At 38.0% G+C, this 15,297-nt stretch overlaps 1 long non-coding RNA gene across 1 annotated transcript; it reads right to left on the reverse strand.

Annotated features, from left to right (window-relative positions):
* Window positions 1–443: 443 nt before the first annotated feature.
* On the reverse strand, window positions 444–15,043 carry LOC113626109 (uncharacterized). The gene is made up of 3 exons (XR_003435043.1): window positions 14,974–15,043; window positions 13,326–13,411; window positions 444–1,148 (listed from the first exon to the last, which is right to left on the reverse strand). It is a non-coding gene; the product is annotated as an uncharacterized LOC113626109 (long non-coding RNA).
* Between the last annotated feature and the right edge of the window lie 254 nt (window positions 15,044–15,297).

The raw sequence follows: 15,297 nt of genomic DNA on the forward strand, positions 1-15,297 counted from the left end.
GGTCTGATTTCTCACCTCCTGCTTATATAACTTAGTTCAATTAATTTAATTTCTCTAAACCTCAATTCCATTGACTGTAAGATGGGAAACTGACTTTGCTTACCAGTTTGTTATGACTGTATTAGAGAAAATGTATAGAAAGCACATAAATTAAAAAAAAAATCCTGGTGAAACTCAACAAACAGTAGGCGTTCATAATAAGTGCTCAACTAACAGCATCCACCATGGTGGTGTTCGTCAACCATTGTGTTACTTCCTTTGGGCCAGACATCTTCACAAATGCTATCGAGTTCAGCTATCACGTAAGGACCAGGAGATGCTATTGTCTTGTTGTTGCTGTGTTGTTTTATTTTGCCATTACTGCCCCAAGTTTATAAATATAATGTACTCTACTAAGTTAAATTCTTAGATTGGGAGCAAAGGTCACTGATATTCTGGAAAGAAAAAAATGACAACAGAACGTAAGAGGACCACGCACATTCGCTTCCCGCCACTCAGACATGAGCTCTCCTGGTCACAAGCAGTTGTCCTACTAGCCTCACCTAAGAGTCACACAATGTCACTCTGTTTACACTGAGCTTCTTCCTTGCCCCTTTCAAATCAAATGCAGCCATCCTTGCCTGATACGTCCCTAGAAGAGAATCGATATTAGTTGTTCTAGATATATGTTTGGGTGGGAAAAGTGTCAGATTGACCATTAACCAAATACGATGGAGAGATTCATGGGCCCTCCACAGTGGGCTTTGAGTGAGTCTGTCCTTTCGGTTTGCCATTTCCATCCATCAACCCCATCTATTTACTGCTGACCTACACAGACGCATAGCCATGTCAGAGGTGCCACGAGAAATATTTATCTTCCGAGACCAACAAAGAAAGCAGAGAACCTTTTCTTTTGAAATTGATGAGCCCCATTCTGGGTTCATCAGTTTTGAATCTGACGCAGCAGAGAAACAGAATGGTGGTCGCCTTTGTCAGCTGCAGCCCTGCCACTTGACAACACAGAGGGAGAGTCCATCAGCCTCCAGCCAGGGCTTGAGCTCTGATCCCTCCATCCATGTAGAGTGTTTCGAAGGCTCTCAGGGAACCCTTGGGACCACGGGCACCAATCCTCAAGTGTTTAACAACGTGATACATGCCAGTGACCTTGTCTGTAAGGAAATTACAAAACAGTGTGTCCGTCTGTGAACGTAAGTACACATAAAACCAAATTTAAATAAATAACCATTCAAATATATAAAGCCAAAAAGAGTAAGTTTTGTCTAAATTTGCCAAAGGGACAGGTTTATACTGTTGTTAAGGCAAGTTAGTTAAGGTCAGTCCATCCTTATTCTCTTTGAGAGCTTGGACAAGTTACTTCAAGTTTTGGGGTGCAATTATCCATCCTACATGGAGAGCTATACTCAGAAGTTTGTTCTGAGAATTCACTGTATTGATATGAGCTTAGAACATTTTTCGAAAAATGCTCAATAAGTGTTAGCCAATATTCACTTTAAAATATACAGTAAAGAACAATGATTCTACACCAATTTACATAGTCCAGATTCAGAAATTGAAAAAAGAGCATTTTTAAATTTTAATAGACCACAGCATTTGACTATAGAAAATATAAACCAAATGTTTGGATAGATGCAAGAATCTCTTTGGGGTTTGCATTTGAATACGTTAAAATAGGACAATGCATTCAATCTTCCAGGAATTTATTCAAATAAACATTTTTTAATATGCACACATGCTGAACTTCTTTCTATTTTTTTATCTGTACAAAGCTTGTTTTCAATTCAGATTTTCCATACCTGGTTTCTTTCTATAATTCAGGTATCAACTCAGATTCTACCTCCTCAGAATGGCCTTGTTTGATTGCCCTATGTAAATTAGGCCCTTGCTCCCAAGAAATTCTCTATGACGGTGCCCTGTTTCCCTGTCTGCAAAACCCTGATTACAATCAGAATACGCCTGGATTATCTGCTACTTGTTTCAATCGGTCTCCCTCCACTCTTGCTATGGTTGTTTACCACTTATCACCAGATAGCGCCAGAGTAGCGCCGGGCTCATACTAGTAATAATAATAGCCTCCACTTATGGCTTTTGTGCATAACTTACTTTGTGCGCTTTTCACGTATTGACAATATAATCCCCACAACAACCTTGCGAGATAGATGCTACATTACACTCATTTTACAGATGAGACAAAGGAGGCAAAGAGTGGGAAAATGAGTGCCCATAATCACACAACTAATGAGTTCTTAAAGCGCACTCTGGTCTACCCCTGAGGAGGCACTTAACACAGAGTTATTAAATAAATGACTACATGTGCTAGGTTTGGGGCAAGGAGCTGAATATACAGAGATGAATAAGACCTAAAGTCTCAGGGCACAGGCCACATGAGTCTATGTGAAGGAAAAGATATAGTAAGTTAATAAGCAAGATAACACCTTGAACTTATACAGCGATGCCTGTCAATTACATCTCAATAAAACTGGGAAAAAATAAGCAAGAGAGACAGATTCAGTAAATACTAGACATCCTTTGATAGAAGCTTTACCGGGCACTAGGAGAGTAGGAACGAGAATGTGGCATTTCCTTTGGTGCTGAGGTCTGGTTTTCTTAGGGGGACGATGACTCATGGCTGTTTTAAGGGAGAAGAGTGAATATGGGAGCCTTAAATGGGACAGCACTGGGAATCTCTAGGTGAAACATTATATAATACAGTAGAAAATGCCTGAACGATGTAAACTAGCTTGACAACCCCAGAAACACTGCGTGAGGTTTGTTCATACCACTGCACCTCAGTGGCTGTATGTGGTTCCCCTGCAAGCCAAGCTGTTACCATGGAGACATGAACAAATGACCCAATGCAGGCGGAATCTTCAACCATCGCTAAGCTCTTAGAAAATCAGTGCCAACAAGCATTCCTCCACTATAAGCAACTCTACCTTTAGAAAAATTAAGCATAGGAAATGACATCATTCATTTCAAGGAAAGTAATAAATGTAGAAAATATAAGCATTGGTCACTGCTGTCAGCAGATAAAAGAATTTAAAATGTTCATTCACTAATATTAAAGACTGCATTGTCACTATAGACTATAGTTTATATGTTGTTTTAAAATTGGGGGACTTGGTTTTGATCACCTCAAATAGCATTAATAAAGTGCCAAACTTTACAAGGTCCTTTATCATGAACAATGCGTCTATTCAGTTTGAGAACACCAAGATATTAACATATACCAATCATTTAAGGAAAAAATAAGAACTCTCAGCTTGATAATTGTTAAATTTGTCTCCTCTACAAGCATTAACTTTTAGTGAAGGAGGAGTAATGTGCAGCCTTCACTGGCGTCATATAACATATTTTGGTACATCATGTAATTTGGTAAATAATTTAAATTTTATTTCCAGATTTTATTTTCTTTTTTTGTCTTTTTTTGTTTGTTTTTGTTTTGGGGGGTTTTTTTTGCGGTACACGGGCCTCTCACTATTGTGGCCTCTCCCATTGCAGAGCACAGGCTCCGGACGCACAAGCTCAGCGGCCGTGGCTCACGGGCCCAGCTGCTCCACAGCATGTGGGATCTTCCCGGACCAGGGCACGAACCCGTGTCCCCTGCATCGGCAGGCGGACTCTCAACCACTGCGCCACCAGGGAAGCCCTTTGTCTATTTTTTTAAAGTAAGTCTTAAGCTCACTTTGGATCACATCGTTTAAGAATATTGTTCTTAATCATTCAAGGGAACTTAATTTGGTTATTTAGAGGGGACTCTGATCACAGATTTACGGTCCTTCCCAATTTCTTTAAGAGACCGAAAGCCTGGAAAGCTTTCATGCACCCTGTGAGCTGCATACCTGAATTTACAGTTACCATCTTTTTAATTACTCAGAATATGCTGAAGACCAAAGCTGTTTTTCATGTATTAGTGCACCTTCTTCCAGAAAGCGTTTGAAGCAACCTCTTGATGGGCATTTTCCAGGAGCAGAGGGGGTTTTCAGTCAGAGGGGAGCTAGTCACAGTTGTTTTGAGTGGAAAAGACTCAGCCCAGGCCAGGGAGTTGGTGGAAGAGCTAACAGTGCCCTGCACGTAGGGTCCGCTACAGGGTGATGCTTCTCTCCTTAGATTCTCACAACTACAAAAGCAAGGCCTTGCACGAGGCCCCTCATATGCATCCCCTGACTTGGTCCTATGTAGAAAAGGCTATCTCTGCACTAACAAACTGAAGTCTTCGCGATTCATTTGAAGAGCCTACAAGAGGACACAGACTGCTGTTGTTATAGAACAGAGAAGGCAGATGCCCAGCTCCTGAAAATAAGCCAGATCTCTAGGAAGTGCCCTGAATCAGGTGGGGTTGTCAGAGAGTTAAGGATAAAGGACCAAAAGCTCCATTTATCTTAGGTGTTTATTCCTTTAAAAGACACAAGAATATTTTCTTCTTATTCTTTTTTTGAAAATTTTTATTGGAGTACAGTTGATTTTTCTTCTTATTCTTTAATTGAAGATATATATTTTAATATTTAATCGAAGCTGTATTTTTCCTGTCAAATACATTTTGTTTATCTTGCTTTTTCACATACACAAACAGAATTCTTTTACATTTATTTTTTTCTTTTACAAATTGGACTGATTTCTTTTGTACTTTAACACATGCAGAAGGTTTGAAAACTCCACATACAATCGGTACCTGCTTGACTCACTGATACCACTTTTCAGAGAGAACTTTTTATTTCTCTTCAGCTACACTGGTGGTTACATGAATGACGTTTCTGATAGATGTGTAAGTCAAAAACAATTGCTAGACACAACGCTCTAGGGAGTTGTTAGAGAGATGCTCTTTGTGCCATATCTAAACTACCCCCCTTAACATTTGGAACTTTGTGTTTCATTCATTTAACCGATACATATTCTCAGGTACTTTGCTTCCAGAACATTGTTTGAATAATAAACAGTTATTGTTTCCTTGGTGCCTGGAATAACTTTCTGTTATTCCTATTGATTACCATATCCTCAGTAATGAGGAAAAACTTAAGACGTGATTAATAAATCCTATATGGTCTACCTCATAATAATACCACTAGGAAGAGTCCTAAATTGTGAATTATTTATTCTGATAGTTAAAAAATTTCTTTTAAGTTGAAACACATGAAATTTATGAAAAGAGAAGAATAGCACATATGTATAGCTTTCAGTATTTATGTATTTAATTCCTCTGTTACTAAATTTTTTAATGCCTGGGAACTACCTTGAAAAGCATAAAATAAAGAACCTAATACATATTCATTTAATTATTGAATTTAATTATAATCACAAAATATTAACATTAAAAAACATTAAACGGTCATCTCACAGTAACCTCAATAGTCAAGCCTTTATTTTCATTTGAATTTCTTAAAAAAAATAGTTACCACTTTTCGTAGATCACTCAGTTAGTAATTGACAGAAATAAAATAAAATCCAGGTCTCCTGCTGTCAGAATAATACTCTTCACTGAAACCGTTTTTCCTCTGTCAAGGCTTTTGGTTAAAAATTAGTCCACAGTGCCCACAAATTGTCACTATATTTTAGATTTAAACAATAAAAATGAAGAAAATGGAGTTGATTGCTGGGCAAACCCAGTATTTCCAGTATCTTTTTAAACTTCTTTTCTCATAATACACCTTTTCTTCTAAAAGATTAGTGCTAACGAGAGATGGCTGGTTGTTTGCTAAGGATTCTGGACAAAGTTGGGTACGTGTGTGTGAAGAAGAGAAGAGCTGTTCCAGGCACGTCTGCCCTCACACCTTGCGTCCAGGTGGGATCACATGACTGAGTCTGGCCAAGCGGGTGTGAGTGGAAATGATATAAACTAGTACTTCTCACACTTGAGTTTGCATTAAAATCACATGAAGAGCTGGTTAGAATGTGTATTCCTGCGCTCCACCTATGGAGTTTCTCATTTAGCAGGTCTAGAGTAACGCCTGGGAATGTGCATTTTTAACCAGTTAGTAGGTGACGCTGATGCTATCCACCTCCTGAGAAAAAGACGGTCTTTTAATGAAATCATTATTTTATGTTATGAACAAACAAAATAGTAATTTCTGTCTATTTAGACACGTGAATACGTTTTCTACTACCATCAAGTTGAGTTGTAGAAGTTGAGGAGATTTACAAATTTAGTTTTTAACGTGGATATTTCAAAGGAGGGAAATCCTGTTCAAACAGGGGATCGTTATATGCAAAAAGAGGGAGGGGGGAGAGAAAGAGGAAGACCTACGAATTTAAGGCGTGATTTCTCATCTCTAAGTTAGTTCTAAGAAAGCACAGCCTGAAGAAAAAAATGATGCAGATAAAGTGAAAAAAAATACCAGCACGGATTTTATGGACCTAAGAAGACCTCTCCTGACCACCTTGATGATGTTAATTACTTTCTGATGTAAACTAGGACAATTAAGCCATCCCTAGGACACTTATTACGGCTCCAGAAATCGCAAGCGTGTGAAACACAGCTAAACAACTTGAAAGCAGACTCCCATTTTCAACCTAAAAACAAGATAGAATGCTGGGAAAAACTCTGGCTCAGGATACTTTCCTCTGGAGCCATAGTTATTCCCTTCCCTTTTGGCCCCCTTTTTAGTGTGTTTGTAGCTTCATCATTTCACTTCTGGCCTCACGTGCAAACAGCTTCTCCAGTGCATCACTCTGTCTCCACGGTTTCAACCCATTATTTCAACATCCTTAGGAAAACAAACAAGTACCCCCAGAGCAAAAGTTTATTTCACAATATGCCTGCTATTCCTGATGCCCTATTTCTGCTTCAACCTGTAACCTTTCAAATTAGGCTGTTTGGGGTCGCTTCCCCTTATTAACTTGAGTTCAAGGATTAGACTCTCCGGTGTAATAATTATTCAAGGTGGCCAAAAAGGGTTTTGCGTTTGTCTTCCTCGCCCTACCGCAGAGCTGAAAACTCTACTGAAACTTGTCATCATTTTCTCCTGCCTCTCTGGTAGGTATTACCATCATTTTGTGGTTGACGTATGTGAAGTAAAAAGAAGATGCAACTTGCCGCATAACACAGTCAACATTTTTAGCGAAGCAAAGTTTAGAATAAGAGCTTCCCAAAGCCAATGAGTATATATTTTAAGGTATTGAACCTGATAGTATTAGTTAAGTTGTAAAATCCCCCAGATTTGTGATTGTCATGCATGGAAAATGGATCAATGATTTGTATTTAATAATCTTTTAGATTCTACGTCCCATGTGGCAGACACCGTGTGTATCCTTCATCGTGATGGTGCCAGTATATCCTGCTACCTTGAGGTGAGAAGGAGATTGATGACTATTAGTTGAATCAATGTTGGAAATATTTTTTTAAATTATAAAATGTGCTTTTAAATCCCACTTATTCCTGGCTTTTTTTTTTTTTCTACTTAATATAAATGTTAAGAGGGTAAGAGAATAACTTCTGGAATAAGCCTGTATACCAACACTGAGTAAATGACCTCTCTGTAGCTCAGTTTCTCTACCTGGAAGATGGTAGAACGCCACCAGTTAACTTGTGAATATTTGTGAGAATTAACTATGAAAATTTACTTTAGCCTCTTAGATGCGTGCTGAACACATTGTAATCACTCAGTAACTGTGCTCTGTTATGGGACTTTCCATATGTTACTAATAAATAGCTGTTGTTTTTTTAACTCATGATAGAAGTACTAATCATAAAGAGATAAAAAGGATAGAAATGAGATTCAAGAATATCACAAAAAGAAGTACTCATCATAAAACAAATAAAAGACCTCATTACTACTGTTAAAATGATTTTTATACCATTGTCCAATGCACATGTCATTCTGATAAGGACCTTAATAGGTAAAGTGGATTTTCTTCCTTTCTACTCTTTTGCTCTAAGACAGGAAAATAAATATATGCCATGTTTCAAGGTAGCCCAATCCCTAATGAAAGTACCTGAATTCAGCCTTCAGTCCTCTGAACCACACAGTAGGCCAGGTGACATCATTCATTCAATCACTACCACTAAGTAGAATTTCCACGTACTGCTCACCATGTGACTTTCTTCCTGCATTGCACCTCCTTTTTCCCTCTTTTACTTTCTCCCTACAACTTCGTCAGCTCTCCTATTGTAATTGCATTTGGGGGGTTTATTTTTGTTGGTGGTGGTAGAGGTGGTGGTGGTTTTTTGGAGAAATTGCATTTTCTTCTCTCACTGTCTTTTTACTTTTCTCTCTCCTTAAGAAATAAAAATACCCAATAATACACAAGAGCCTTGCTTTGCTAGCAGAATTTGGGATTTAAACTATACAACCTCTGTAATTATTTGTTCTACAGAAGGCTTCTTTAAAGACTCATTTAGGACCAAGCCAATGCTTTCAGACATTCCCTGGTGACTGACAGCCTTTGCCACCCACCTTTAAATGAGTAGTTCCCCTGTCAAAGGCCTAGTCTCCCAGATAATTATATACAGTGCATCCTTTATTATTTTCTCCAACAATACATTGGAATCATACCAAATAAATCATGCGCTGGGGTATGAAATGCTGGTGAAATAAATGAACATGAAGATTTAGGGTGACATGTCCTGGGAATCAGAAGAACTTGTGATTTAACACATTGATCTCATTTGTTCAGGAGCTGACACTGGGTTCCATCACTGGGAAGTAGCGTCGTAATATTACAAAGAATAAATATTCACCCGCCCCCATTGAGAAGATTACCTCTCTAAGAGAGTGGTCACTTATTTGGAGAGATTTGGACTCCTCTCTGGGTACAGATAGTTTATATAATTGCTGAGCAATAAGTTAAGTTTTTCCAGACCATCCTGCCCTACGTGTTAAAGATAAAAAGGACATAACTCCCAAACCACCAGTCTGGCTCAGGTAAATATCATGTTCCAGTAACACTGGTGTCAATGAATGGTATGGAAGAGAATGCTCTTCTCAAGAGGTGAAATGGGAAGCTGCTTTTGAAAATAAGGTTTAGGAAAAAATTTTTATGCCATGAGATATGTTCACATTATGGTAATAGATGCAATAAATAGGATACAAATTTGGTTCATAATCACTATCGCATTATCATAATTATGTTTGTAAACATACACACAGAAAAGGAATAGAGACATAAGTCAGATGTTCTCTTTGGATAGTGAGATCGATGACTTTTTTCTTTTTACATTTCTATGCTTACAAATTTTCCACAATGACTATTCGTTTTTTTATTTGAAAATATAAAACTAATGTTTCTAAAGATATTTTGAGTGTTAAGGCATAGCATGTAAGGTAGCACTTTCTGTCTTCCCTCTGTTGATTCTCCTTCAAGTTTTCTTGCTGTTCTTTTCTCTCCTTAACTTGTACTTTTGCCTCAGATAATGAACACCAAAGGATTATTGTATTAGAATTACTTGAACTAATGTTCTTTCTCTTAAAAAAATTAATGAGTGTTTAATCATTGCAATCCTGGCCCATAATATAGCTCAAAATATAAAACAGGAGCCAGACTATCTGGAAAGAAGAGAACCTCAGCTCTGACAGTTGTTAGCTGGGTGATCCTAGGCAAGTGGCTTAACCTCCCTGGGCTTCGTTTCTCTGAAATGTCAAAGAAGGCTATTAACACAGTCCACCTCACAGATTGTTGTAAGATGAAATGAGCTACTCTGTGTAGACATTTAGAATAGCATCTCACATATATTAAGTTCTATATGCGTATCTGTATTCCTCCAGATTTGGGTGGACCTGCCCATAAGGGCTGTATTGCTATACACATACACGTGTGTGTATATATATATATATGAAGCTTCTCTATGCCCCTGATAGACTCCATGATGAAACACAAGCACTAGTCTTGTTTCTACTAGGTCCCAACTCCTATCATGATGCTTGACACCTGGTAGGGACTCTATCCATATTTGTGGGATGAATAAAAGCATAATGAATATTACAGTCATAAATCTCTGTCTAAAAATAAAATCTGATATTTGAATATAGGACAGTCAGCTATCTGCAAATGTCAAGGCTACCCCCTTTTCGCTAAGAAGAGCTAGCTAATGTTTCAGTTGAACAGTTTTTGTGGGCCCTTACACTATTGTTTATACATTTCAAGTGAGATTGTTGTTCTTTAGTGACCTTGCATTCTTTCTTGATATAAAGCTTATGTTGAATCTAAGGAAAGAGTCATGTTTTCTGAATGGGATTGACATGAGTTTCCCATCTGACTTTTCTCGGTGTTGCTCTCCAAGTCCATATTGAAGGACAATAGAGACCTCTCTATGCCATAGAAGCACTTCACACTGAGAAGTTCCACTGGCCTGGTCCCCTGACTCCGAGTCACAGAGCGTTGCTTGAGAATAACTTCACAAGGCATCAAAGCACAGAAGATGTTAATGACTGGCCCAAAATGGTCTGGAATTGCAAATGGTTCCAAGAATCCAAGGATATATTTTTTCATCCCATGTGCTTGATATTTAAGGGCATGTGTGGGGTATACGTCATCTTTTTTTTACTTGAGGAGTTAATTTATAACGGAGTATAACAGGTTTGAAGCTCAAATGAGCGTGTTAAGCATACTTAATACTTCTTCATAAACTTTATTTTTATAGCATTAAGTGTGTTATGAAAAAGAAAATAAAGAGTATGCTATCTTAACCCTTGGATCAAGTTCAGAGTGTTGAGATCTTTCCAGTTCTGATTTAGTACAATCACAGGATGTGGGAGGGCCTTTCAAAACATTTAAGTGGGTCTATAAGCCTGAGACTGGAAATGAATCACAGGACCATTTTTCATCTTGTCAGTTGCCGACATCATGCTTAAGGAATTCCTACAGCAAAACATATGTCTATTCAGAGTATTAGCCATTCTGTTCCCTGATACCAAATCAAAGAAGTACTTCCTAAAAAGGAAGTTTGAAAAGACGCAATCATCACTTCTAGAGAATATACGTGTGTAAAATTCATCATTAGGGTGTTCACGTCTCACAAAGATGGCCCTACAACAGCAGATTTAATAGCTCACACACCCTGGGCAAAAGAGACGTTAATCCAGGCCTTAACAGTGTTAAGATTATAAAGATACTATCTATCAATATCTGGATTTCATCTAGCATAAAAGGAATTGTGAACCTAAGCAGAGTGATTTTCATAAATTATTGCCGATTTCCAGACATTTGGAGGAAAAGCCATAAGATTTAGTGGTAGAAATGCCTTTATTTACCACATCGAGTCCAGTATTTCTTCAGCTGGGGCTGCACTTTAAGATACAGTTGGGGTGCCTTTATAAATCTCTACCCCAAACCAATTAAGTCAAACACACTCATTGTGCGAACCCAGGCATCAGTATTTTTTATAGCCTTCCAAGTTTTTCTGCACAAAGCCAAGGTAAGAACCACCGCTCTGTTACATTCTGCTGGGATGGCCAGGAGGGTAGGAGCTATCTCTGGGCAAAATGAGTGACTAAAGGCAACATTTACTATTAATATGCTGGCACTTTTTAAAAGTGCTTTCCCTATAGTAACTTCCAATCCACCCTAATGGGTGGAAACTATTATCCTCACCACCATTTTTCAGATGAGCACTCTGAGGGATGCCACACAACTCGGAATGGCGGAATGCGGATTCCGATCCCTGTATTCGATGACAGAGTAATATTTATGTAACAAATATTGTTACAAATATTGTTCAAATAATATACCAAGCACAATGGCAAAATGCTTGCAATAGAATGTAATAAACAAGGAGATACATTCTGCCAGTAAACACCAAGTTATCGGCAACTGTCTTACCACATGGGCTGGAATTAAACATGAAAAAATAATCATGTTGCCCTCAGTAGTATCCTGGAAAAATTGTTGATACTAACTGAATCAATAGATGAAACTAACTAAAGAGGACCAAAATTCTGTATCCACTGACATATGTCTGGCTTCCAAGTGGTCCACAAAGTAGAATCACAGCCACTGTGATTCCAGCAACAGTGCACCATACTGTAACCGTGCTGTTTTCACGTATTCAGCATCTGGGTGAAGCAATGCTCAAGGAGCAGAACTCATAAGAACAGAGAATAGATTCCACAGTGTAATTTATGTTCTCTCTAACACTCTGGAAATAGAATATTCTTTAAGACACGTGACTACAGTGAAAATGACCTAATTTATGTACGGTATAAGAAATGCATGCTTCCTGTCCTACATACTAATGCTGACTTCCTGCTTTCACAAAGAGAAGCCCCAAGAGGTTCACTGAGGACTTAAACTGTATTTTACGCCATGGCTTGCATGAAGAATATTTCCTGTATTTAAGAAAATCCCATAGGTTGAAAAGCAATAGTGTGAAGATATCAGAAGCATTCTCTCTTTTATCTGGAGCTGAACAAGCCTATGTAGACCCAAATCTGAATAAAAGTGATCTTCTACAAGTAAATGTCAGTAAATGTGTTTGAAACAAACAAACTCATCTCTCCCGTGACCACCTACAAGTGTTATTTCAGCGCCATTAAAAAGAACTAGTGCCACCTTCAGAAGCATTTGCCACCCACTGGTAGATCTACAATGAGGTCTTTATTACTTTAGCTGTTCTGCCATTTAAAAGAAAGTATTTATGTAGGGATTAAATGTTGCCATTAATAGTCATTTACAGTTCAGGGTGAATTAATGATTTAAGAGGAAGCTTTTCTATGATTTTAGGAAAGAGAACATTTGGGTCCTGAGACCTGGGAGGGGTGTGGGGAGGAGCTGACATCCAGATAGGGAGAAAGAAAAGGGGTGTACCCTCTGGGAATGCCAAAGGCGAATTCCAGCCCTTTCACAAGTTCATCCTGCAACCGCTTTTGGTAAGGAAGCAGGGGACACCTGAGAAACTAGGTTTTCTTTTGTTTCTTGATGATACATATTTCCTTAGGCTAATTAAGACTATGGATTTTACAATATACAAAAAGAATAAAGATATTTTAATTATAGGTAACTCCTTTAACACTGAACAAAACTGGAAAACAAGGAAATTGAAATCCTTAAACAAGAACAAGGAAAAGAAGAAAAGAAAGAGAGAAGAATTCACGTCATTATCACAGTCATTCTCATCATCATCATCATAATTTGGCTCAATAAATAACCAGCGAGACTAGGTGCTTTTAAGAATTTTGACCGAAGGAGGTGAGTTTGCAAATAAGAGCTATATTAGCATATGTGAAAAGGCCACTGGCCATACGAAAATGCAGAGAAACCACACTGCAAAATACATGAAGACTCAACTACATATGAAAATTAGATCAAAATAATGAGGTTTACAGATCATCTCCAAATGATAGAAATATTGAAATACTTTGAAAATACATTATAAAAGTATAAAGGTAACTTCAAGTAACCTTATGCTGAAGGAAGACGCTGATTCTGGTAACCGTACTGCTCCAGAAAGGAATGCATGCTTCTCTTGCTGTCACTCGATCCATTTCTCCCAAAAGAGATGGAAATAAGGAAGAGGGGGAAAAGTAAGTATCATAACCCTCGCATATCAAAGAAAATAAGTTTCTAGCCATAAATATGAGGAGAAAAATAATGTCATCTCGAGAAGTTAAATATCTCTTTGTGAAGACAATAAATGTAATGTGACAACAAATGTAATCTTCCCATTTTTTGAGGAAACCTTTTAAGAAATAAATGGAAACATTATCCTATCAGTTACTAATGCTGTAAAACAAATCTCCCAAATACTTAGTGTCATAAAACAATAATAATGCTATTATTTCTCATGATTTTTTTCTGCTAGGAATCCATAAATAACTTGTCTGGGCAGGTGTGGCTCAGAGTCTCCCATGAAACTGCAGGGAGATTGTAAGTGAAAATGGGTCAGCTTGGGGGCGGGTCATCCATCTCTCTCTTCATATAGTCTCATAGCTCTCCCATGACATCTCTTCAGATGGAGAGTCTGAACTTCCTGATGGCATGGTGACCTCATGCCAGCAGAACTATTCGTGTTACAGGTCAGGACTCCAGAGGGAGTGTGCCCGTGATCAAGGTGGAGGTTGAATCTCCTCTATGACATGGAATATAAGTCCTCTAAGTGCATAGGATATAAACCTAACCTCTCAACAGAAAGAGTATGAAAGACACACTGTCAGAAGATCTTGTGATTTGACCATCTTGGGAAGGAACGATTTTTCATAGTTATCTTTCCTAACCCACGTGATCTCCTGACAATATGTCTTTCATACTTTTTCCACTGAGGAGTTACATTTAGATCACATGCAAGCTTATTTTTCACTAGGTTATAGCAACAACAAAGATAATAATAATATAATAAAATACAGTATCTCACTTAATCCCATCATTACTTTCATTTTATACTTGCAAAAAGATTGAGCTTCAGAGAGTACGTAGCATGCTCAAGATCACACTGCAAACAGCATAGCCAACGTTGAAACATAGATTTATCTATTTCAAATTCCATTTGCTTTCCATTATACTACATCGCTGCATAATGATTTTAATACTAACCAAACCAATCGCCCTCATAATACTAGTTCATCACTGAATTTCTAATTTATCATTAGAAATTCATAAATAAATTTCTAATTTATATCATTAGAAATTAGAAATATCATAAATAGCACTCTAAGTGGAAGCTCAGCACCAAACCCACAAAAATGGTGAACAAATGTTCAGGTTAGCCTGCAGAGTGCTCGCATGGTCTGCAAAGTTCAGACTCTTGGCTTGTCCATCAGTGCTGCTCTACAATATATTTAACTTACTTACATCACTTGCCCATTCCATATCAGTTGTCACAGTTTTGTTTTTAATTTATTTCATCTAAATTCCTAACAGATAGCTAAGTCTCCAGTTGGAAGAAGAAAATACTCCGAGGTATGAATTCCTTCAAATTCCCTCCCCTCCACATCGAGCTAACCTGTTTATCTCTTTTCACTCTATTCCTACTTGTGTTCAAAGCTAATCCTTTCCCCTCCCTTCCCGTCCGCTCTGAGAATTTTCTTTCTTAATTACGTCCACTTATTTTACCTTCTACTTCCCTTCACTCTTGGCTCTTTCTCTTCCTTTTACAAACAAACTCATATTTCTCGTCCTGGAAAAAATAACCCTTCCCTAGTCTGTTCACCTCCTATTTAAGCAACTTCCCTTCCTGGTTTCCTGTCAAGTCTAAACCGCTTATCAGAACGGTTTACATTGGATGGGTTTCTCTTTATTATCACTCACTCTGTGACTCACTTTCTTCTGGTTTCAGCCTCTCATTTCTTTCAAGCCATTCTTTTCGGTGACGCAGCTCTTTAGTACAACTCCATGAGGAGGGTATGATAGTTGGATATGCACCCTTTTGTAGCAAAA

This window comes from Aethalodelphis obliquidens, unplaced genomic scaffold (genome assembly GCF_003676395.1).
Source record: "Aethalodelphis obliquidens isolate GAN/ISIS:26980383/991018 unplaced genomic scaffold, ASM367639v1 scaffold17, whole genome shotgun sequence".
In the NCBI taxonomy this organism is placed as follows: Eukaryota; Metazoa; Chordata; class Mammalia; order Artiodactyla; family Delphinidae; genus Aethalodelphis; species Aethalodelphis obliquidens.